Below are 25,100 nucleotides of genomic sequence, written 5' to 3' on the forward strand. Positions count from 1 at the left end.
TGTAATTGGAAGGCATTTCTGGCATTTATTAATTCACTGAACACCTACAATGTGGACAGGTATATAGGGAAACAATAATCAGCAAAACTGGACCCCATTTGTGTGCATCACACAGCCTAGATGGGAGACTAACAAAAGAGTTTCAATTCGTAGAAGTTTTTGATATGTGACATGATAGTGATAAGTAAATGGAAGGAAGAGGGACCCCTGTTCTGGACCAAGGAAGGACCCAGGAACTCTGTGCACAAGAAGAGATCCCTTACTATGTTCTGAAAACCCAAAAGAAGTCCTCAAGGTGAGAGAGTAAAACTGGGAAGAAAGAAAGGAACTAGAGAAATCTTGGAAGGCAATGGACATGTAAACAAGTGGAAGCTTGATTTTCACACTCTGACCTTACTTCTCACCTCTATCCCTTCTTCACAGTTAAGACCAGGCATCAGCACAGTCTGCCCAGCAGCCTCTACCCTGGGGTGAGCAACTGCTCTCTGCTTACAGAGAACTCATCAAAGCCATTTGGGACCATGGTCTGTTATGGCAACGGCTCCCCCGCGGCTTCTAAGTACGTTAATTTCATTTTGATCTGTGAAAAGATAAAGTATAATAGGAAAATGCTTTAAACAAAGGTAAGATCCAGGAATGTCTCACATTGCCACTTGAGCAAATGTTCCATGTGCCATTTTTATTAATGCTATCAGAAAAGGATTTTGCTGGCCTTGAGTGGGGAGCTTAAGTGTCTTTTCTGGAGTTGCTGTTTGTGCTGTGGGAAATTACATTTGCTCTCTGGGGTTCCTGTGTTGATGGAATGTATTTATTTCCTCCTGGAATAAAAGTAAATAATTCTGAAGGGAAACCAAAAAGTTCAGGCTTCCAGGACCACCCTTGTTTATTACCTAAATGTACAAAGAATCCATCACTTTGGAACTGGCCAGCTGTGAGGTGTACAGGTGATTGTTTAATAGTGATGGTCTGTATGGTCTCAGCCCACGAGAGCTATCACATAATGCATACAGCTGTCAGGACTGGCACACAGCATAACACAGGAGGATGTCACAACCCAGAGTTAGGCAATCTTGCAGTGCCGAAGATAATGTCCACTGTCTTTCTCATTAATCTTCTAACACAAAGTTTTGTTCTAAATCTTTTAAAAAAAGAAAAAAGTCAACAAATATATTTGCATGCCTATGTGTATGTCTGTGTGTATATTCAGGTATAAATAGCTAGACTGATAAAGATCATTCTCATTGAATGATTCCAGGTTCACACACCCTGCCTCCCCTACTTTCTCAAGATGAATCCAATCTTAAAAGACACAACTGTTTTATGCGCCACTTATGTGGAAAATCTGACCTGCAGGCCATTCGTGCCAGTTAATTAATTTTACTTTGCTCGCCAAGGCAGCTGTCACAGAAGTGGAGGATGCTCTCATTTTATGCGTAAATTGTGTAGGGAAGCATTCTTAAAATTAGAATGCAAGAAGCCACTCAGCGCTAGCCCCTAAGGGAAAAAATTGGGAGGCTGGAAAATATTCTCAGCCTTCGGTCTCCCTTCCTTCCCATTCGTCCTCTATGCCCTCTCTCTCACAATCCTTGGATTATAAAATTTGTATAATAGTTTTTCTTCTATCCACCTATCAGAAAGGGCCTCTTTCCGTGTATACACTCATGCATTCTGTCAGTCTGTCAGTCAATCATCTGTCCATCTGTTCATTCTATAATTTATTTATTCATCCATTCAGTCATTAAACTGTCAATTTACTACTTCTTTTTTTTTTTTAATTTTTTTTTCAACGTTTTTATTTATTTTTGGGACAGAGAGAGACAGAGCATGAACGGGGGAGGGGCAGAGAGAGAGGGAGACACAGAATCGAAAACAGGCTCCAGGCTCTGAGCCATCAGCCCAGAGCCTGACGCGGGGCTCGAACTCACGGACCGCGAGATCGTGACCTGGCTGAAGTCGGACGCTTAACCGACTGCACCACCCAGGCGCCCCTCAATTTACTACTTCTAAATGTGAAAGACTGTTCTGAGCCACTTCTTCTTGTCCACGTAGTACCTATGTGTACTTTACTCACAGTACTTCCAAAATCAGATCATCTAAATATGGTGCCATATCTGTCTTCCTCGTGGGCAAGAACCAAGCTCTTCCCCTTCCCTCCCTGAGCCATTGCTATTGCCTCTGACTAGAAACTTACCCTCATTCCTTTGATCTCTCTCTTCCTTTCCTTTAGAACTCAGCTAAAATGCCACCTCCTCAGAGGTCTAAAATGCCTTCTCATTATACTCCCTTGCAACATCCTGGTTTATCTCTTTACAGCATGTATCATTATGTGCAATATTCTATATATATCTTTGTTTGCTTTCTTTATCTTTGTCCCCAATTGGCAGCCAGCTCCACGATAGCAGCACCAACTTGGTTTTCACTTCTGAATGCCTAGAACCTACAATACATTGAACAAAACTGTTACTCAGTAAATATTATTAGCGATCAAATAGATGGTCATTTTTATCTTTGCATCTCAAGCTAATCGTCCAGGACTCCACATGCAATAAATAGGCACTTAGTAAAATGTTGGCTGCTTAGAAATAACTGGATTCTATGAAATCCAGGCTGTGAATTGAAAAAATCTGGAGACAAATCCATTTCTATTTTCCATTTTCTATTTCCTTTGACACCAATGTCTGTCTGTCTCTCTCTCTTCCTCTCTCTCTCTGTCTTTCTCTCTCTCTCCCCTGCCTGAAATCCTCTGCAGCCATTTGAAATTCTAAATGCTATTGTGAGGCCATCCTGGGCGAGATGGATAATGTTGTTTCAGCAAAGCATAAACCATGAAAGTACAACCAGCTGAGTTCTTAACACTTTTCATGATAGCTTCACATTTATATTAAAAATATGGGTAAGGGGCGCCTGGGTGGCGCAGTCGGTTAAGCGTCCGACTTCAGCCAGGTCACGATCTCACGGTCCGTGAGTTCGAGCCCCGCGTCGGGCTCTGGGCTGACGGCTCGGAGCCTGGAGCCTGTTTCCGATTCTGTGTCTCCCTCTCTCTCTGCCCCTCCCCCGTTCATGCTCTGTCTCTCTCTGTCCCAAAAATAAATAAAAACGTTGAAAAAAAGAAAAAAAAATTAAAAAAAAATATGGGTAAGAATGGACAGAATGTATAATTTTAAGTGGGGAGTCACTCACCCGCTTACTTTTGATCTATCGCTTCAATTGGGCTGAGAAGGAAATTTTGACAGAGACAGAATTTTGCCAAGTGTGAGTGGAAAATTTGACCTGAAAGTGTAATTTTCAGATGGACATCATGGAACATTTAGCAGTCCCTCTTCCTGACTGCCTAATAAAATATTCTGTGTTCTTGAGTTATGAACCTAAATTAGGCTCCAAAAATACAGAAAGTGTTGCTCACATTCTGAAGCGGAATGTCGCAGTTGAACAAAAAAAGATGAGGAAGACAGATGGGTGATGCTTTTCTACTCCATTCCCAAACTTCCCATGTTGTTTGGGCTCAGGAAAGAATTGCCAACAGAGGACCAGAATGTTAACACATTTTGTCTTGTAAGAATAAGATTACATCGCAATAGGCAAAAACTTAAAGCAACCTAAATGTTCATCACCTGGCATATAGATAGATAAAATACGATCAGTCAGTACAATGGAATACTACTCAGCAATAAAAAATGGATGAACACTGATACATGCTACATGGATGAACTTCAAAAACCTGCTGAATGAAAGAAGACATACACAAGAGACCACATATTGTATGATTCTGTTTATAGGAAATGACCAAAAAAATCAAATTTATAGTCAGAAAGTAAATTAGGGGTTGCCAGGGGTTAGGGGTAGGATGGGGATTAGTTATAAGTGGACAAGAGGAATCTTGTTAGCTGAGTGAAAATGTAAAACTGATTTAAGGTGATGGCTGCATTACTTGGTAAAGTTACTAAAAATCACCAAATGGTACTCTTGAAATACGTGACTCTTATGATATATAAAGTACGCCTCAATGAAGTTGTTTTTAAAATCTAAGATTACATTTTTTCTTACACAATTATACCACATTCTTAGCTAAAGTCAGTGCTCCCGTCATGATATTAAAACACAATGAATTTGTTTACAACTCTTTTTATTTACTTATTGTCAAAATTAAACTTGTCTCTAAAAAATAAAATTAGGTTGTTGTTTTTTTCAGAATATTAATTCTGAAAAATGAATTGCCTACTGGAAATGGATGGGTTGAAAAACACTGCTTCTGAACCAAAGTTTTTTTTCTGGGAGATTTTCAATAATAAAGTTTGGAAGGTTTTTTCCCTTAAAAATGAAATATTTTGTCCTTTCATTTGGTTCATTTCACTTGATTTCAGAGATTCTAATTTCTTCTGGGCTAATGGGAGTGGTCAGGTTTTTGTACATCTTCTCAAAGGGAATTAAATTTGCAATTATTCCTAGCATACCATAGACTCTTGCAAACCCGTGTTTCGTGCAGGCTTCAGATCCCTGATGCAATTAGCATATTTTCAAGGTGAAGTGCAGATGTCAAATTAATGTGGAAGGCACCAGGATTGCCAAACGCCCTGGGTCAATTGGTATTGGTCTAATTGGAAGACATGAGTCTTTCCTGTGAAAAGGTTCTAGGGACTGACATCAGAAACAGGAAAGGTCCTTCATGTGTGAGCAGGGATAGGGAGTGGGAAGGGGGGAGGTGAAAAAAAAAAGCTAGAAACACAAGAGAGGACTTGTTTTATAGAGCTTCAGAGAAAAGATCACAAGGAGAATTTTGTTATCACTCCTATTTAGTTACCATTATGTGCCAGGCACTGTGTTGGGCATTTTATATGCATTAGCCCATGTAAGTCTGAAAAAAAAAGATCCCTTGGAAAATTCTTCTTCTTCTGCAAGAAAGTGAAGCCCAGAAAGATGAAATTTGCTATATATTATTATTGAGCACTTACTATATGCCAAGTACTTTTTTTAAGTTTATTTATTTATTTTGAGAAAGAGACAGAGCATGCAGAGCCCAGACAGTGGAGCTCAAACTCACAAAATCATGAGATCATGACCTGAGCCGAAATCAAGAGTCAGACAATTAACCAACTGGGCCACCAGATGCCCCTAAGCCAAGTACTTTTTTTTAATGTTTTGCTCATTATCAGATTCACCTCTCACAACAATCCATAAAGTAGATGTTATTACTGCCTGCATGTTGTGGGTGAGGGAACTGAGGGAGAAGGAATTTAAGAAACATGCCCAAAGTCCCACAGTTAGTGAACCTCACAGGCCCGATCTCCATGTGACGTGGATCCCCACACTTAACCACAGCACCACTTGACCTCATGAAAGCTCCAGCCCAGGGTGGAGGTTTGAACTCTGCAAGGGCTTGTGAAAGACTGAACTCTCAGGCTGCTGAGCCCTTGCCTATGCTGTTCTCTGTGACTCCAAATCCAGATCTTTCCTTCAGCCCTGTTTATTTTTTTTCCTAAGTTGTTCTCCATGGAGCTGTAAGCGAAGAGGGCAGGAGAGAATCCTACAGTTGAGTTTTTAAACAGAGCAGCTCTATTTACTTTAGGGAAGTTAGGAAATTTTCTTATGAGATTTCATTTGAACAAAAGAAGCTCTGAAGTTATAAAGAAACCATGATTTTAGAGCCAATACAAGGATTACATCTTCTTGAGGGTGATATGGATATCACCCGACAGTAATGAAAGGAAATGTACTTGGGCATTAGATTTGGGATTGAATCGTGACTCTGACCCACACCAGTTGTTTGTGATTTGATAAATTCATCTCTTCAATCTTCAGCCTCATTAATTAAAGGGGAAGAATAGTTGTTTATCTTACTGATGTTACAGGGAAGTTATGAGGATCAAATGAGATAATCTACAACAAAGTGCTTTGTATTCTATAAAATAGGCTTGAAATAATAATAATAAATACAAGTGATTTATTGAATCAGTTGCCTGGCATTGTGCCAAGTAAGCTCCTTTACATGGATTATCCTCCATAAACCCCACAATAGCTCTAAGCAATAGGTACCATATTATCCCTATTTAATAGACTAAAAAGCCTAAGCTTACAATTTACCTAGATGTCAGAGCAAGGAAAGTGGTGGCACTTCTAGAATCAGAAACAGGTCTTGATTCGTTTTTTAATCACTCTTTTTTTTAAAGATACATGTCAATGTCACCTCTTTTTAGTAATTCAAAGTGAAATTGATCATTCCCACTTCCATTGTCTCGTGACATATTTGTGCCCCTTTTACGGAACCTAATCACAGTCAACCTTGCATTCAGAAGGTTGTGGGTTGTTGCCTGACCCTCACCAAACTACATGCCAAGGAGGAAGAACTGCATCTGTGCCCCCAAAACTCCCAGCATCTAGAGCACTGTGAGTGCTCCATAAGAGGGCATTCCCTTCTCCATAACCTCCCTACTGGGCAGAATTTAACCTCTTCCATACTCAGATCTACCCTGGGCTTCTTGACATTCCATGGCAAGTTCTCCTTGGCTTCTCTGGACTTGTGCCATTGCACAAAAATTTACATCTCATTAAATGGCAAAATAATAATAGCTATAATAATAATAGTGGCTTATATTTATTGAGCACTTACTGGGTCTGAGGTCTGTGCTAAGTCTCATCTATATGTCACTTCATTTAATCTTTGCCACAAGCCTGGTCTAAACCACCCTCTCCTCTACTATGCAGATAAGGAGTTGAGACCTGTCTCAGATAAGAATGTTGTAGAGTCCATTTAGAACTGAGGTTTGCTGGGGAACCTGGGTGACTCAGTCGGTTAAGCATCTGACTTTGGCTCAGGTCATGACCTCACAGTTTGTGAGTTCAAGCCCCACGTCTGGCTCTGTGTTGACAGCTCAGAGCCTGGAGCCGACTTCAGATTCTGTGTCTCCCTCGCTCTCTGCCCCTCCCCCACTCATGCTGTCTCTCTCTCTCATAAATAAATAAACTTAAAAAAAAGCTGAGGTTTGCTGACCCCACTGTCTTAACTCTTAGCCACAGACTACACTGCTGTACTTTTCTAGAATTCCTCTTGCAAAATTCTCCTCATTCCTGTAGATACATTCAACATGCCAGATCCTTCCTGAAACCTCCCCATTACATCAGCTGTTCAAACTTATTCTCAACCTCTCCATCATCCAATCCACCCCTACACATACTTCCTTTCATTTTTAGTAATTGTCTTTTCTGTCCACTTGGTTGTAACATCCCATTTCATTACCGCATTGTTCACAGCATCTAGCAACATGCCTAACGGCGAGTCAACACTTAGTATTAAGTTCTGAATTCTCCCCTTGCTATTCATTTATTCATTTATAATTCAGTAGATGTTCTCTATAAAAGGGCAGCTATACTATCTTTTCCCCAGCTCCCAGAGCAATGTTTCTTGGTTATGTCAAATAGAGCTGTCTTAATTATTTGACTCATCTTTTAACTGTTGGTTATTGAAAAACCTGTGGAGGGAAAGTCTCCACAGGATTTCTCACATATTTTGACAGGGGGAAGGACAGGGCCCACATCCATGCCAGGGCCCTAGAATAAGGTGACTGTAACCAACTTTATCCAATGCTATTTTCAACAGATTATGGAAATGGCTGGGATTTTAGAAAAGTTAACAATTTCTGAAATTCATCTGCTCAACATTTACTTGCTTATCTCAGAGACACGTTTCAAAGGCAGAAGCTTTAAGGAGAAAGGGGTGGTGGGCAGGAGAAATGCGGCTACTGGTATCATTGCTGGCCACCTTCCATCTACCAACCCTGCTCTGGGTGTTCAGCTTATGTTATTACCACGTCTACATCTCACAAAAACCCTAGGAAGTACTACCTATTAACAATTTCCCTGAGTCTTAGGATTTCACAGTCCATTTCTTCCCATTAGAACAAAGATTTTTCAATATTTTAAAGTATGGATACATTACTGGGAGGAAGCATATGACAATAAATACATGAAAGGTCTGAATTTTATCTGATTCAGCCTTTCAACATATTTTTGAGATCTTTTTAGACACTGAACACTGTTCCAGGAATAGGGGATAAGAAAATGAACAGAATAGACAAGACTCCTGCTATTATGAACTTTATATAACAAAAGGAAAACAAACTGTTTTCTTCGGTGATACGATTGGGGTATGAAAGCTGAAAAAAGACCAAGATTTTCAACACTGATCATAAGATGTTTTTCCATAGAATTAATACTTCCACATCAATTGTAATATCCTGGAATATGACCTCAATATAATATAGACCATTTAAATACAGGGTATATGCTATACGGTGACAGATGGTAGTTACCCTTGTGATGAGCATAGCATAACATATAGAGAAGTTGAATCACTGTGTTGAATACTTGAAGCTAATGTAAGATTGTGTGTCAACTATGCTCAAATTAAAAAATTAATAAACATAGTCTATAATATATATAGTTTTCTCTATGTATATATGTTTATATATACTTATATTTCCATATATAATACAGAACTTTAATAACTTTTTATCAGTGTTATATACTGAATTTTGTGTCTCCCCTTCACCCCACCAATAATTCATTTATTAAAGTCTGAAGTCCCGGGAGAGGGAAGATGGCGGCGTAGGAGGACGCTGGGCTCACCGCGCGTCCTGCTGATCACTTAGATTCCACCTACACCTGCCTAAATAACCCAAAAAACCGCCAGAGGATTAGCAGAACGGAGTCGCCGGAGCCAAGCGCAGACGACAGGCCCATGGAAGAGGGTAGGAAGGGCGGCGAGGCGGTGCGCGCTCCACGGACTGGCGGGAGGGAGCCGGGGCGGAGGGGCGGCTCGCCGGCCAAGCAGAGCCCCCGAGTCTGGCTTGCAAAAGCGGAGGGGCCTGACGGACTGTGTTCCGACAGCAAGCGCGACTTAGCGTCTGGGAGGTCATAAGTTAACAGCTCTGCTCAGAAAGCGGGAAGGCTGGAGGACAAAGGGAAGGAGAGCTGCTGAGCCCCCTGACGACAGAGCTCAGTTTGGTGGGGAACAAAGGCGCTCGCCAGCGCCATCTCCCCCCGCCCATCCCCCAGCCAAAATCCCAAAGAGAACCAGTTCCTGCCAGGGAACTTGCTCGCTCCCCGCAAACACCCAACTCTGCACTTCTTCGGAGCCAAACCTCCGGCAGTGGATCTGACTCCCTCCTGCGGCCACAGGGCCCCTCCTGAAGTGGATCACCTAAGGAGAAGCAAGCTAAGCCTGCCCCTCCTGCCCCCGTGCACCTTGCCTACCCACCCCAGCTAAGACGCCAGATCCCCAGCATCACAAGCCTGGCAGTGTGCAAGTAGCCCAGACAGGCCACCCCACCCCACAGTGAATCCCGCCCCTAGGAGAGGGGAAGAGAAGGCACACACCAGTCTGACTGTGGCCCCAGCGGTGGGCTGGGGGCAGACATCAGGTCTGACTGCGGCTCCGCCCACCAACTCCAGTTATACACCACAGCACAGGGGAAGTGCCCTGCAGGTCCTCACCACGCCAGGGACTATCCAAAATGACCAAGCAGAAGAATTCCCCTCAGAAGAATCTCCAGGAAATAACAACAGCTAATGAGCTGATCAAAAAGGATTTAAATAATATAACAGAAAGTGAATTTAGAATAATAGTCATAAAATTAATCGCTGGGCTTGAAAACAGTATAGCTGACAGCAGAGAATCTCTTGCTACAGAGATCAAGGGACTAAGGAACAGTCACGAGGAGCTGAAAAACGCTTTAAACCAAATGCATAACAAAATGGAAACCACCACGGCTCGGATTGAAGAGGCAGAGGAGAGAATAGGTGAACTAGAAGATAAAGTTATGGAAAAAGAGGAAGCTGAGAAAAAGAGAGATAAAAAAATCCAGGAGTATGAGGGGAAAATTAGAGAACTAAGTGATACACTAAAAAGAAATAATATACGCATTATTGGTATCCCAGAGGAGGAAGAGAGAGGGAAAGGTGCTGAAGGGGTACTTGAAGAAATAATAGCTGAGAACTTCCCTGAACTGGGGAAGGAAAAAGGCATTGAAATCCAAGAGGCACAGAGAACTCCCTTCAGACGTAACTTGAATCGATCTTCTGCACGACATATCATAGTGAAACTGGCAAAATACAAGGATAAAGAGAAAATTCTGAAAGCAGCAAGGGCTAAACGTGCCCTCACATATAAAGGGAGACCTATAAGACTCGTGACTGATCTCTCTTTTGACTCTTGGCAGGCCAGAAAGAATTGGCACGAGATTTTCAGTGTGCTAGACAGAAAAAAGATGCAGCCGAGAATCCTTTATCCAGCAAGTCTGTCATTTAGAATAGAAGGAGAGATAAAGGTCTTCCCAAACAAACAAAAACTGAAGGAATTTGTCACCACTAAACCAGCCCTACAAGAGATCCTAAGGGGGACCCTGTGAGACAAAGTACCAGAGACATCACTACAAGCATAAAACATACAGACATCACAATGACTCTAAACCCATATCTTTCTATAATAACACTGAATGTAAATGGATTAAATGCGCCAATCAAAAGACATAGGGTATCAGAATGGATAAAAAAACAAGACCCATCTATTTGCTGTCTACAAGAGACTCACTTTAGACCTGAGGACACCTTTAGATTGAGAGTGAGGGGATGGAGAACTATTTATCATGCTACTGGAAGCCAAAAGAAAGCTGGAGTAGCCATACTTATATCAGACAAACTAGACTTTAAATTAAAGGCTGTAACAAGAGATGAAGAAGGACATTATATAATAGTGACAGGGTCTATCCATCAGGAAGAGCTAACAATTATAAATGTCTATGCGCCGAATACCGGAGCGCCCAAATATATAAAACAATTACTCATAAACATAAGCAACCTTATTGATAAGAATGTGGTAATTGCAGGGGACTTTAACACCCCACTTACAGAAATGGATAGATCATCTAGACACACGGTCAATAAAGAAACAAGGGCCCTGAATGAGACATTGGATCAGATGGACTTGACAGATACATTTAGAACTCTGCATCCCAAAGCAACAGAATATACTTTCTTCTCGAGTGCACATGGAACATTCTCCAAGATAGATCATATACTGGGTCACAAAACAGTCCTTCATAAGTTTACAAGAATTGAAATCATACCATGCATACTTTCAGACCACAATGCTATGAAGCTTGAAATCAACCACAGAAAAAAGTCTGGAAAACCTCCCAAAGCATGGAGGTTAAAGAACACCCTACTAACGAATGAGTGGGTCAACCAGGCAATTCGAGAAGAAATTAAAAAATATATGGAAACAAACGAAAATGAAAATACAACAATCCAAATGCTTTGGGACGCAGCAAAGGGAGTCCTGAGAGGAAAATACATTGCAATCCAGGCCTATCTCAAGAAACAAGAAAAATCCCAAATACAAAATCTAACAGCACACCTAAAGGAAATAGAAGCAGAACAGCAAAGGCAGCCTAAACCCAGCAGAAGAAGAGAAATAATACAGATCAGAGCAGAAATAAACAATATAGAATCTAAAAAAACTGTAGAGCAGATCAACGAAACCAAGAGTTGGTTTTTTGAAAAAATAAACAAAATTGACAAACCTCTAGCCAGGCTTCTCAAAAAGAAAAGGGAGATGACCCAAATAGATAAAATCATGAACGAAAATGGAATTATTACAACCAATCCCTCAGAAATACAAACAATTATCAGGGAATACTATGAAAAATTATATGCCAACAAATTGGACAACCTGGAAGAAATGGACAAATTCCTGAACACCCACACCCTTCCAAAACTCAATCAGGAGGAAATAGAAAGCTTGAACAGACCCATCACCAGCGAAGAAATTGAATCGGTTATCAAAAATCTCCCAACAAATAAGAGTCCAGGACCAGATGGCTTCCCAGGGCAGTTCTACCAGACGTTTAAAGCAGAGATAATACCTATCCTTCTCAAGCTATTCCAAGAAATAGAAAGGGAAGGAAAACTTCCAGACTCATTCTATGAAGCCAGTATTACTTTGATTCCTAAACCAGACAGAGACCCAGGAAAAAAAGAGAACTACAGGCCAATATCCCTGATGAATATGGATGCAAAAATTCTCAATAAGATACTAGCAAATCGAATTCAACGGCATATAAAAAGAATTATTCACCATGATCAAGTGGGATTCATTCCTGGGATGCAGGGCTGGTTCAACATTCGCAAATCAATCAACGTGATACATCACATTAACAAAAAAAAAGAGAAGAACCATATGATCCTGTCAATCGATGCAGAAAAGGCCTTTGACAAAATCCAGCACCCTTTCTTAATAAAAACCCTTGAGAAAGTCGGGATAGAAGGAACATACTTAAAGATCATAAAAGCCATTTATGAAAAGCCCACAGCTAACATCATCCTCAACGGGGAAAAACTGAGAGCTTTTTCCCTGAGATCAGGAACATGACAGGGATGCCCACTCTCACCGCTGTTGTTTAACATAGTGCTGGAAGTTCTAGCATCAGCAATCAGACAACAAAAGGAAATCAAAGGCATCAAAATTGGCAAAGATGAAGTCAAGCTTTCGCTTTTTGCAGATGACATGATATTATACATGGAAAATCCGATAGACTCCACCAAAAGTCTGCTAGAACTGATACATGAATTCAGCAAAGTTGCAGGATACAAAATCAATGTACAGAAATCAGTTGCATTCTTATACACTAACAATGAAGCAACAGAAAGACAAATAAAGAAACGGATCCCATTCACAATTGCACCAAGAAGCATAAAATACCTAGGAATAAATCTAACCAAAGATGTAAAGGATCTGTATGCTGAAAACTATAGAAAGCTTATGAAGGTAATTGAAGAAGATTTAAAGAAATGGAAAGACGTTCCCTGCTCATGGATTGGAAGAATAAATATTGTCAAAATGTCAATACTACCCAAAGCTATCTACACATTCAATGCAATCCCAATCAAAATTGCACCAGCATTCTTCTCGAAACTAGAACAAGCAATCCTAAAATTCATATGGAACCACAAAAGGCCCCGAATAGCCAAAGTAATTTTGAAGAAGAAGACCAAAGCAGGAGGCATCACAATCCCAGACTTTAGCTTCTACTACAAAGCTGTCATCATCAAGACAGCATGGTATTGGCACAAAAACAGACACATAGACCAATGGAATAGAATAGAAACCCCAGAACTAGACCCACAAACGTATGGCCAACTCATCTTTGACAAAGCAGGAAAGAACATCCAATGGAAAAAAGACAGTCTCTTTAACAAATGGTGCTGGGAGAACTGGACAGCAACATGCAGAAGGTTGAAACTAGACCACTTTCTCACACCATTCACAAAAATAAACTCAACATGGATAAAGGACCTGAATGTGAGACAGGAAACCATCAAAACCTTAGAGGAGAAAGCAGGAAAAGACCTCTCTGACCTCAGCCATAGCAATCTCTTACTCGACACATCCCCAAAGGCAAGGGAATTAAAAGCAAAAGTGAATTACTGGGACCTTATGAAGATAAAAAGCTTCTGCACAGCAAAGGAAACAACCAACAAAACTAAAAGGCAACCAACGGAATGAGAAAAGATATTTGCAAATGACATATCGGACAAAGGGCTAGTATCTAAAATCTATAAAGAGCTCACCAAACTCCACACCCGAAAAGCAAATAACCCAGTGAAGAAATGGGCAGAAGACATGAATAGACACTTCTCTAAAGAAGACATCCGGATGGCCAACAGGCACATGAAAAGATGTTCAGCGTCGCTCCTTATCAGGGAAATACAAATCAAAACCACACTCAGATATCACCTCACGCCAGTCAGAGTGGCCAAAATGAACAAATCAGGAGACTATAGATGCTGGAGAGGATGTGGAGAAACGGGAACCCTCTTGCACTGTTGGTGGGAATGCAAATTGGTGCAGCCGCTCTGGAAAGCAGTGTGGAGGTTCCTCAGAAAATTAAAAATAGACCTACCCTATGACCCAGCAATAGCACTGCTAGGAATTTATCCAAGGGACACAGGAGTACTGATGCATAGGGGCACTTGTACCCCAATGTTCATAGCAGCACTCTCAACAATAGCCAAATTATGGAAAGAGCCTAAATGTCCATCAACTGATGAATGGATAAAGAAATTGTGGTTTATATACACAATGGAATACTATGTGGCAATGAGAAAAAATGAAATATGGCCTTTTGTAGCAACGTGGATGGAACTGGAGAGTGTGATGCTAAGTGAAATAAGCCATACAGAGAAAGACAAATACCATATGGTTTCACTCTTATATGGATCCTGAGAAACTTAACAGGAACCCATGGAGGAGGGGAAGAAAAAAAAAAAAAAAGAGGTTAGAGTGGGAGAGAGCCAAAGCATAAGAGACTGTTGAGAACTGAGAACAAACTAAGGGTTGATGGGGGGTGGGAGGGAGGAGAGGGTGGGTGATGGGTATTGAGGAGGGCACCTTTTGGGATGAGCACTGGGTGTTGTATGGAAACCAATTTGACAATAAATTTCATATATAAATTAAAAAAAATATATATGTAAAAAATAAATAAATAAATAAATAAATAAATAAATAAATAAATAAATAAATAAATAAATAAATAAATAAATAAATAAATAAATAAAGTCTGAAGTCCCAATGTGATGATATTTGGAGGTGAGGCCTTTGGGAGGTAATTAGGTTTAAATGGGGCCATTAGTATAAGGCCCCAGAATGGGTTTAGTGACCTTCTAAGAAGAAGAGAAATCAAGGTCTGTCTCTTTCTCTCTCTTCACCATGTGAAGACACAGAAGGTGGCCAGCTGCAAGCCAGGAAGAGCGCCCTCACCAGGAACCAAATCTGTTGGCATCTTGATATTGAATTTTCTAGCCTCCAGAACCATGAAAAGTAAAGGTCTGTTGTTTAAGCCAGGCAGTACTATGGTATGTTGTTATAGCAACTCAAGCTGACTAAGACAGTCAAGGAAATGCAGAATTTAAAAAATGTTTAAACAAAATGTACACAGTAGCACATTTTTATAACCTTAATTTGAAATAATCTCAAATTTATGGAAAAGGCATTAATTTAAAAAAAAACTTCTGTGTGCTTTTCATCAAGATTCCCCAGTAATTAATATATAGTCCCAACTGTAATTGTGAAATTTTATATTATGTATATAAAAATTACAAATTATATATATGTATATATAATGCAAATATATGTACATATACATATATATGTATATACACACACAACACACACATACACATATGTATGCAATGCAGTGTGTGTGTGTGTGTGTGTGTGTGTGTGTGTGTGTGTGTGTAACGCTTGATGGTGATAAGATGATCCTGGACTTTGTGACTCTGTGTGTGTGTGTGTGTGTGTGTTGTGCACTACAAAGGACATTACTGAAACTACTGATGAAGTTTGAATAAGATTTGTAAATTAGTTAAAGTATAAATTAGAAAATAGTATTAATCATTGTACTCTGGTTTATAAGAAATGTCGTTGTTCTTAGGAAATACATACTGACATATTTAAGGTAAAGGGGTATCATGTCTGCAACTTATTTGCAAGGAGTACAATAACACTTTTAACTGGTATCAATTTATATCTCCATCCCAGACCACTTCCCTAATACAGAGACTCATATTTTCAATTACCCATCCTACACTCAGCTTGAACACCTCACTGGAATCTCAAACTAATAAACATGGTCAAAAGCAAGCTCCTCCTTTCACTGATCTTCCTCTTCCCCCATTTTCCCTCATTCTTTGCCATCTTAGAAAACAGGATCTCCTTCCTCCCAGCTGGTCAGTAGTTGAAGTAAGTCTTGATCCTGCTTTACACTCACATTCCACATTTCTGCCTTCCAAACAAGCAGAGACTGACTCCCCGACCTGCTCCTGCGCCTACTGCTCCACCGCCACAACCACCTTCCTCTCTTCGCAGATTACTGCAGGAGCTCACACACTGTTCACGCTGCTTCTGCATTCCACCCGGAAGCCTTCTGCACCCAAAAGCCAGAATGAGCAAATCAGAACACAAGTCAGATCACGTTACTCCTCTGTTCATAACCCTCCAATGGATTCCCATCCCACTCACAGTAAAAATCAGCCATGAAAGTGACCTACCAAGTCCTGCAAGAACTGGCCCAAATTTACCTTTTTGATGTCATCTGTAACTCTCCCCCGTTTCACTTCATTCCAGGCACACTGACATCTTTTGTGGTCTTTCTTCTCCCTTTAGCCCTTTCCCTAGTAGCCCCACAGCTGGCCCCTCTCTTCCTGCAGATCTCTCCCCAAAAAGTACCTTCTCAAATGAGTGAGCTCTTCCTTGTACCTTTCAGCATAAAACAGCAAACTGCACTGACCAACATTTCCTTCCCTCATCCTGTTTTATTTTTCTCCATAGAATATTTCACCATCTGTATGTCACAGCTTTACTTGTTCAACTGTTTATTGTCAGTCTCATTTCATCAGAATATAAATCTCATGAGGGCATGGGCTTTGTCACTAAGTGTACTTCTGTATCATGAGCAAATAGCTCCATTCTTTGCTCATGTGAGTGCTTAGTAACCTGCTGAATGGTTCAATGAACATTAAAATCACAGTAATATCTAAATACAGTTAGGGAAGACAAAACACAGACATGTAGAATATTTATTCCACCTGCAGATACCGGCTGCCATTATGAATTCCAAGGCCTCTTGCATTAGCTCTAAAGTTAATAAAAAGAAAGATGTATCAGAGCAAGCTTTGCATTAAGATTGAAGAGATCCTGCTTCTAGTCTTGGCTCTGGACTTGAGGAACACACTTAACCTTGGTTTCACCATAAGTAAAATCAGAGAATTGGGGCTCTCTGGGGTCCTATCCAGCTCAGGTTATGTGATTCTGTGGGCCACCCACTGCTTTTAGAATCCTCAAATAAGTGCATGTGGCTGTCATAAGAAAGGATTTCCAGGTTTAAATGCTTCATGTATTAGCATTCAAAACTCACTTTGGATACTCAAAAGGTGGTAGTTGAAAAACTGCTGCTTCCACTAATTACAGTTATTCAGATTTTTCATTATTATTATACAGAATAATAATTGTCATCACTTACTAAGTGCCCACATTTTAAAAACCTAGTTAAAAGAAAAAAAGTCTAATTACAGGGTAAGGATATTTGCATAAATTGATGGATTTCAGGCATATATTAAGGTAGTAACATATTATAAAGCCAGGAAGGTTAAGTTTCTCATGACTTGTTCCTATTTTTTATTTACTTTTAATCTAGTTAATTTTTTTAATGGGCTAACGAAGAAGCACTATCTTTTCTCCTTCACTCAGCATCCTGGCTGCCCATCGCTGCCACAGAAAGACTTTTATTTAGAGATAACGTAGCCTGACACAATGGTGCAATTTTGGAAGATAGCTGACCTGTATTAATTTCTGGTTCTGTCATTCACTTACTTTGTGACCTAAAATAAGCTTCCCACTTTCTCTTAACTTTAAGGGTTTTGTTTATGGAAATAATAAAAGCCAATCCACAGGCTTACAAAAGTTCTTACAAAAGTTCTTTTGTAAGACAATAAAATAAATTTGCAAAATGTGGCACAGACTTGTCACCAGACAAATGCTAGCTCTCTTCTCCTCTCGTTCCCCTCTTTATGGCCTCAAAGAAATGGATCCCATTAAGAGAACATGGAAATTTTCCATAGGCAAAGTTGCCTACCCTCGCAAAGAAGAAATGACTGCAGAATCCCTTTTTACTTCCTGCTTTGTCCCTCTAAAACAAATGCCTCATTTTACCATACTGATTCTTTCCCACAAAAATTTAATTATAAACCCAGGAGAAAATAACATTTTTTTCCTAGAGCACAAACTTGCTGAAATGTGTGTGTGTGCATGCATGTGCATTAATCCTTCCATTTCTCGTCTCTTCAAAACAAAGCAAGCAACAAACAAAACAAAAAGCAACAAGTTAGTACCCAATGGGCTGAACTTCCTTTGCTCTGTAGTACTTTAATTTTAATTTTTTCCCATTTACATTCTTATACTTAAAAACATTACACATGAAATTTTGAATTTCTGCCTTATTATGAAACATCAAAAGAAATGGCAAGCCCAGATAAACCTTTGCATATATGTCCAAATTATTTTTGACAAGGATGCCAAGACCATTCAATGGGGAAAAGACAGTCTTTTCAACAAATGGTGTACCACCTGGATACCACCTGGAAAAGAATGAAGTTGAACCCTTACCTTCTACCATCCACAAATATTTACAGCAAAATGTGTCAAAGACCTCAACATAAGAGTTAAAACTATAAAAACTCTTAGAAGAAAAGATAGAGGGAAAAATTCTTGACACTGAATGTGGCAATAATTTCTTGGACATGACACCAAAAGCACAGGAAACAAAGTAAAAAGAGATAAATTAAACAAGCTCAAAATTAAAAACTTCTGTGCATCAAGGGACGCAAGCAACAGGGTGGAAAGGCAACCAACGGAATGAGAGAAAACATTGGCAAATCACGTACCTGATAGGATGTTAACATCCAGAGTATATAAAGAACTACACGCACACCTAGAAAACTGATCTGAGGATTAACATAACAATCTGCACAACCTGAACCACAGAACGGTGAACTGGGGGAGAGACAAGCTGTGGAGGGCAGGGAGCTGTTTTTGCTTGCGGAGAGAGGACGGAGACAGGGGAGGAGAATACGGGAAAGGCACCCCTCCCCAAAAGCAGCAGGAGAGAAAGTGGAAAAGTGAAACAGCCGCAAGGACTGAACTAAGAAGGGAGAAAGAAGAGGGCTTAAATTCCACTAAGACTCTATAACAGGGGGAGCACAGAGTCAGAAACTCTGCAGCTGATAACTGGCGGTGCTCTGGTGGGAAGGGCGAGTCCCCAGGAGCAGAGTGAAGTCCGGACGGTCCTCGCGCCACATGAGGAGTGGCAGTTCCCCCACTGGGAGGACATCAGGTAGAGGCTGTGTGCCCCTCCACACACAGGCAAAGGTGCCAGTGGATCCAGAGAACAACCACATTCGCTGCTACTGGAACAAGGTTGCTAAGGGTGAAACCTGGTGCCAGATGTGTGTTGTGATTTTCCACACTCCCTGAAACTCTGCAGCTCTACGATTACGTGAACTTTTTCTGGGGCGGGCTGGCACCTGGCCACAGTCTCTGGGCATCGGCAGCAGCACAGTCCTGCAACCGTTCCTGGGCACGGCAGGCACCTGGCCATTGCTCAGTGAGACCCTCCCGCAGAGGGGCAGAAGAGATCAAAGCCACAGTCCCTCAGAAGTGAGGGGTCAGGAAACACAGCCACATCTGAAGTAAAACTCAGGAGGGAGATGCTGCCTGGGGGCTGGTCACAGACAGTGTAAAAGCGGGGAGTGGACACAAGCCAGAAACAAAGGATGGGTACGCGATTGCTGATCCGGGAAAGCAGAGTTCGGATACTAGACACTGGATAACTGAGTGACGCCATTTTCACCGCTCCTGCACGTGCGCATACACACCTACAAGTGGCACAATGATCCACCCCAGTAAACTAAGCAGCGCCATCTGGTGGAGAACAGAGCCATTACACTAAGCCCCACTCAACTGGGCCAACCTCGATCTTCAGGAACACTAGTCTCTCTGCCTGCTTAGTTTACAGACTCTAAAGCACTTCATAGTTTGCTGCTAGGGGAAAACAATGTAATTTCAATCGTATTTCAGTCTGTTCCCTGGTCCATCTATTCAATTTTCTTTTTTTTTTTTCTCTTTCTTCTTCATTTTTCTTTTTCTTGAATACAGAGAGAGAAAAAAACAATTTACATTTCAATTTACTTTTTTGTAAATTTTTCACATTCTATTTTTCCTCTATCATTTCATTTTATTCTATTTCAATGTATTCATTATTTTAAATTTTCACACGATTCCTTTCCCCCCCTTTTTTTCTCTAATCTATCAATCCCCTTTCAACACCCAGACCAAAACACACCTAGAATCTAGCATCGTTTATTCATTATTGTGTGTGTGTGTTGTCTTTAAGTTTTTAATTCTAATTTTTTATTTTAATTTTTTTACCTTAATTTTTTTAACCTCATTAATTCCTTTTCTTCCATCAAAATGACAAAACGAAGGAATTCACCACAAAAGAAGCAGGAAGACACAACAGCCAGGGACTTAACCAACACAGATACAATCAAGATGTCTGAACCAGAATTTAGAATCATGATAATAAGAATATTAGATGGAGTGGCGCCTGGGTGGCGCAGTCGGTTGAGCGTCCGACTTCAACCAGGTCACGATCTCGCGGTCCGGGAGTTCAAGCCCCGCGTCAGGCTCTGGGCTGACGGCTCAGAGCCTGAAGCCTGTTTCCGATTCTGTGTCTCCCTCTCTCTCTGCCCCTCCCCCATTCATGCTCTGTCTCTCTCTGTCCCAAAAATAAATAAAAACGTTGAGAATATTAGATGGAGTTGAAAATACATTAGAATCACTCTCTGTGGAGATAAAATAAGTAAAAGCTAGTCAGGATGAAATAAAAAATGCTATAACTGAGCTGCAATCTCGAATGGATGCCATGGCGGCAAGGATGCATGAGGCAGAGCAGTGAACCAGTGATACAGAGGACAAACTTATGGAGAATAATGAAACAGAAAAAGAGACGGAGATTAAGGCGAAAGAGCACAATTTAAGAATTAGAGAAATCAGTGACTCATTAAAAAGGAACAACATCAGAATCATAGGGGTCTCAGAAGAGGAAGAGAGGGGAAAAAGGGTTGAAGGGTTATGTGAGAAAAATCATAGTGGAAAACTTTCCTCACATGAGGAAAGACACAGACATCAAAATCCAGCAAGCACAGAGGACTCCCATTAGATTAAAAAAAAAAAACATCAACAAGGCATATCATAGTCTAATTCTCAAAATACTCAGGCAAGGAGAGAATCATGAAAGCAGCAAGGGAAAAAAAGTCCTTAACTTACAAGGGAGGACAGATCAGGTGTGCATCAGACCTATCCACAGAAACTTGGCAGGCCAGAAAGGAGTGGCAGGACATATTCAATATGCTGAATCAGAAAAATATGCAGCCAAGAATTCTTTATTCAGCAAGGCTGTCATTCAAAATAGTAGAAGAGATTAGAAGATTCCCAAACAAAAATTAAAGGAGCTCATGACCACCCTACCAGCCCTGCAAGAAATTTTAAGGGGACTCTCTGAAGGGAGAAAAGATGAAATAAAAAACGAATAAAGACCAAAAGCAACAAAGACTAGATAGGACCACAGAACCACCAGAAACTCCAACTCTAGAAGCATCATAATGGCAATAAATTCATATCTTTCAGTACTCTCTAAACGTCAATGGACTCAATGCTCCAGTAAAAAGACACAGGGTAACAGAATGGATAACAAAACAAGATCCATCGATATGCTGTTTACAAGACACCCACTTTAGACCTAAAGACACCTTCAGATTGAAAGTAAGGGGATGGAAAACCATCCATCATGATAAATGTCAACAAAAGAAAGCCAAAGTAGCCATACTTGTATCAGACAATCTAAATTTTAAAATAAAGATTGTAACAAGAAATGAAGAAGGGCATTATATCGTAATTAAGGGGTCTATCCACTTAATTAAGGGGTCTATCCACTTCCAACTGTTAGAAGACCTAACAATTATAAACATTTATGCTCCAAATGTGAGGGCACCCAAATATATAAATCAACTAATCACACACATAAAGAAACTCATTGATAGTAATAACATAATAGTAGGGGACTTCAACACACCACTTACAACAATGGACAGATCATCTAATCAGAAAATCAACAAGGAAACCCTGGTTTTGAGTGACACACTGGACCAGATGGTCTTAACAGATATAATCAGAACATTTCATCCTGAAGCAGTAGAATATACATTTTTCTCCAATGCACATGGAACATTCTCCAGAATAGACCACATACTGGGACACAAATCAGCCCTCAACAGGTACAAAAAGACTGAAATCATACCGTGCGTATTTTCAGACCACAACACAATAAAACGTGAAATCAACGACAAGAAAAAATTTGGAAAAGTAACAAACACTTGGAGACTAAAGAATATCCTACTAGAGAATGAATGGGCTAATCAAGAAGTTAAAGAGAAAATTAAGAAGTACATGGAAGCCAATGAAAATGATAACACCACAGCCCAAAACCTCTAGGATGCAGCAAAGGTGGTCACAGAAGAAAAGCATATAGCAATCCAGGCATTCCTAAAGAAGAAAGAAAGGTCTCAGATACACAACCTAACCCTACACCTTAAAGAACTGGAAAGAGAATGGCAAATAAAACCCAAAACCAGCAGAAGACAGGAAATAATAAAGATTAGAGCAGAAATCAATGCTATCGAAAAACCCTGCCAAAAACAAAAAACAAAAACAAAAACAAAAACAAAACAAAACAAAACAAAACAAAAAAAACATAGAACAGATCAATGAAACCAGAAGCTGGTTCTTTGAAACAATTAACAAAATTGATAAACCCCTAGTCAGTTTGATCAAAAAGAAAAAGGAAAGGACCGAAATAAATAAAATCAAGAAGAAAAGTGGAGAGATCACAAGCAACACAGCAGAAATACAAACAATAATAAGAGAATATTACGAACAATTATACATGAATAAAATGGGCAATATGGAAGAAATGGACAAACTCCTAGAAACATATACACTACCAAAACTGAAATAGGAAGAAATAGAAAATTTGAACAGACCCATAACCAGTAAAGAAATTGAATTAGTAATCAGAAATCTTCCAAAAAACAAGAGTCCAGGCCCAGATGGCTTTCCAGGGGAATTCTACCAAACACTTAAGGAAGAGTTAACACCTATTCTCTTGAAGTTGTTCCACAACAGAAATGGAAGGAAAACTTCCAAACTCTTTCTATGAAGCCAGCATTACCTTGATTCCAAAACCAGAAAAAGACCCCACTAAAAAAGAACTATAGACCAATTTCCCTGATGAACATGGATGCAAAAATCCTCAACAAGGTATTAGCCAACCAGATCCAACAATACATTAAAAAAATTATTCACCACGACCAAGTGGGATTTATACCTGGGATGCAGGGCTGGTTCAATATCCGCAAAAAAATCAATGTGATTCATCACATCAATAAAAGAAAGGACAAAAACCATATGATCCTCTCAATAGATGCAGAGAAAGCATTTGACAAAAAACAGCATCCTTTCTTGATAAAAACCCTCAAGACAGTAGGGATGGAAGGAACATACCTCGGGATGATAAAAGCCATATACCAGCGACCCAACGCTAATATCATCCTCAATGGGGAAAAACTGAGAGCTTTCCCTCTAAGGTCAGGAACAACACAGGGATGTCCACTCTCGTCATTGTTACTCAACATAGTATTGGAAGTCTTAGCGTCAGCAATCAGACAACACAAAGAGATAAAAGCATCCAAATCGGCCAGGAGGAGGTCACACTTTCACTCTGCACAGATGACATGATACTCGATATGGAAAACCCAAAATATTCCACCAAAAAACTGCTAGAACTAATCCATGAATTCGGCAAAGTGGCAGGATATAAAATTAATGCACAGAAACAGGTTGCATTCCTATATACCAAGAATGAAGCAACCGAAAGAGAAATCAAGGAATCGATCCCATTTACAATTGCACCAAAAACTATAAAATACCTAGGAATAAATCTAACCAAAGAGGTGAAAAATCTATACACTGAAAACTATAAAAAGCTTATGAAAGAAATTGAAGAAGACACAAAAAAAATGGAAAAAGATTCCATACTCCTGGATAGGAAGAACCAATATTGTCAAAATGTCTATACTACCCAAAGCAATCTACGTATTCAATGCAATCCCTATCAAAATAACATGAGCATTCTTCACAGAGCTAGAACAAACAATCCTAAAATTTGTATGGAACCAGAAGTGGCCTGAATGGCCAAAACAATCTTGAAAAAGAAAACCAAAGCAGGAGGTATCACAATCCCAGACTTCAAGCTATACTACAAAGCTGTAATCATCAAGACAGTATGGTACTGGCACAAAAACAGACACTCAGATCAATGGAACAGAACAGAGAACCCAGAAATGGACCCACAAACATATGGCCAAGTAATCTTTGACAAAGCAGGAAAGAACATACAATGGAATAAAGACAGTCTCTTCAGCAAGTGGTGCTGGGAAAACTGGACAGCGACATGCAGAAGAATGAACCTGGACCACTTTCTTACACCATACACAAAAATAAACTCAAAATGGATGAAAGACCTAAATATGAGACAGGAAACCATCAGAATCCTCGAGGAGAAAGCAGGCAAAAACCTCTTTGATCTTGGCTGCAGCAACTTCTTACTCAACACGTTTCTGGAGGCAAGCAAAACAAAAGCAAAAATGAACTATTGGGACTTCATCAAAATAAAAAGCTTCTGCACAGTAAAGGAAACAATCGGAAAAACTAAAAGGCAACTGATAGAATGGGAGAAGATAGTTGCAAACAACAGCAGATAAAGGGTTAGTATCCAAAATCTATAAAGAACTTATCAACCTCAACACCCAAAAAACAAAGAATTCAGTGAAGAAATGGGCAAAAGACATGAATAGACACTTCTCCAAACAAGACATCCAGATGGCCAACTGACAAATGAAAAAATGCTCAACATCACTCATCATCACAGAAATACAAATCAAAACCACAATGAGATACCACCTCACACCTTTCGGAATGGCTAACATCAACAACTCAGGCAACAACAGATGTTGGTAAGAATGCGGAGAAAGAGGATCTCTTTTGCACTGCTGGTGAGAATGTAAACTGATGCAGCCACTCTGGAAAACAGTATGGAGGTTCCTCAAAAAATTAAAAAGAGAACTACCCTATGTTCCAGCAATTATACTACTAGGTATTTATCCAAGGGATACAGGTGTGCTGTTTCGAAGGGACACATGCACCCCCATGTATATAGCAGCACTATCAACAACAGCCAAAGTATGGAAAGAGCCCAAATGTCCATTGATGGATGAATGGATAAAGAAGATGTGGTGTATATACACAATGGAGTATTACTTGGCAATCAAAAAGAATGAAGTCTTGCCGCTTGCAACTACATGGATGGAACTAGAAGGTA

Source organism: Puma concolor, chromosome E2, assembly GCF_028749965.1.
Source record: "Puma concolor isolate L17-30 chromosome E2, mPumCon1.1.hap2, whole genome shotgun sequence".
Classification (NCBI taxonomy): Eukaryota; Metazoa; Chordata; class Mammalia; order Carnivora; family Felidae; genus Puma; species Puma concolor.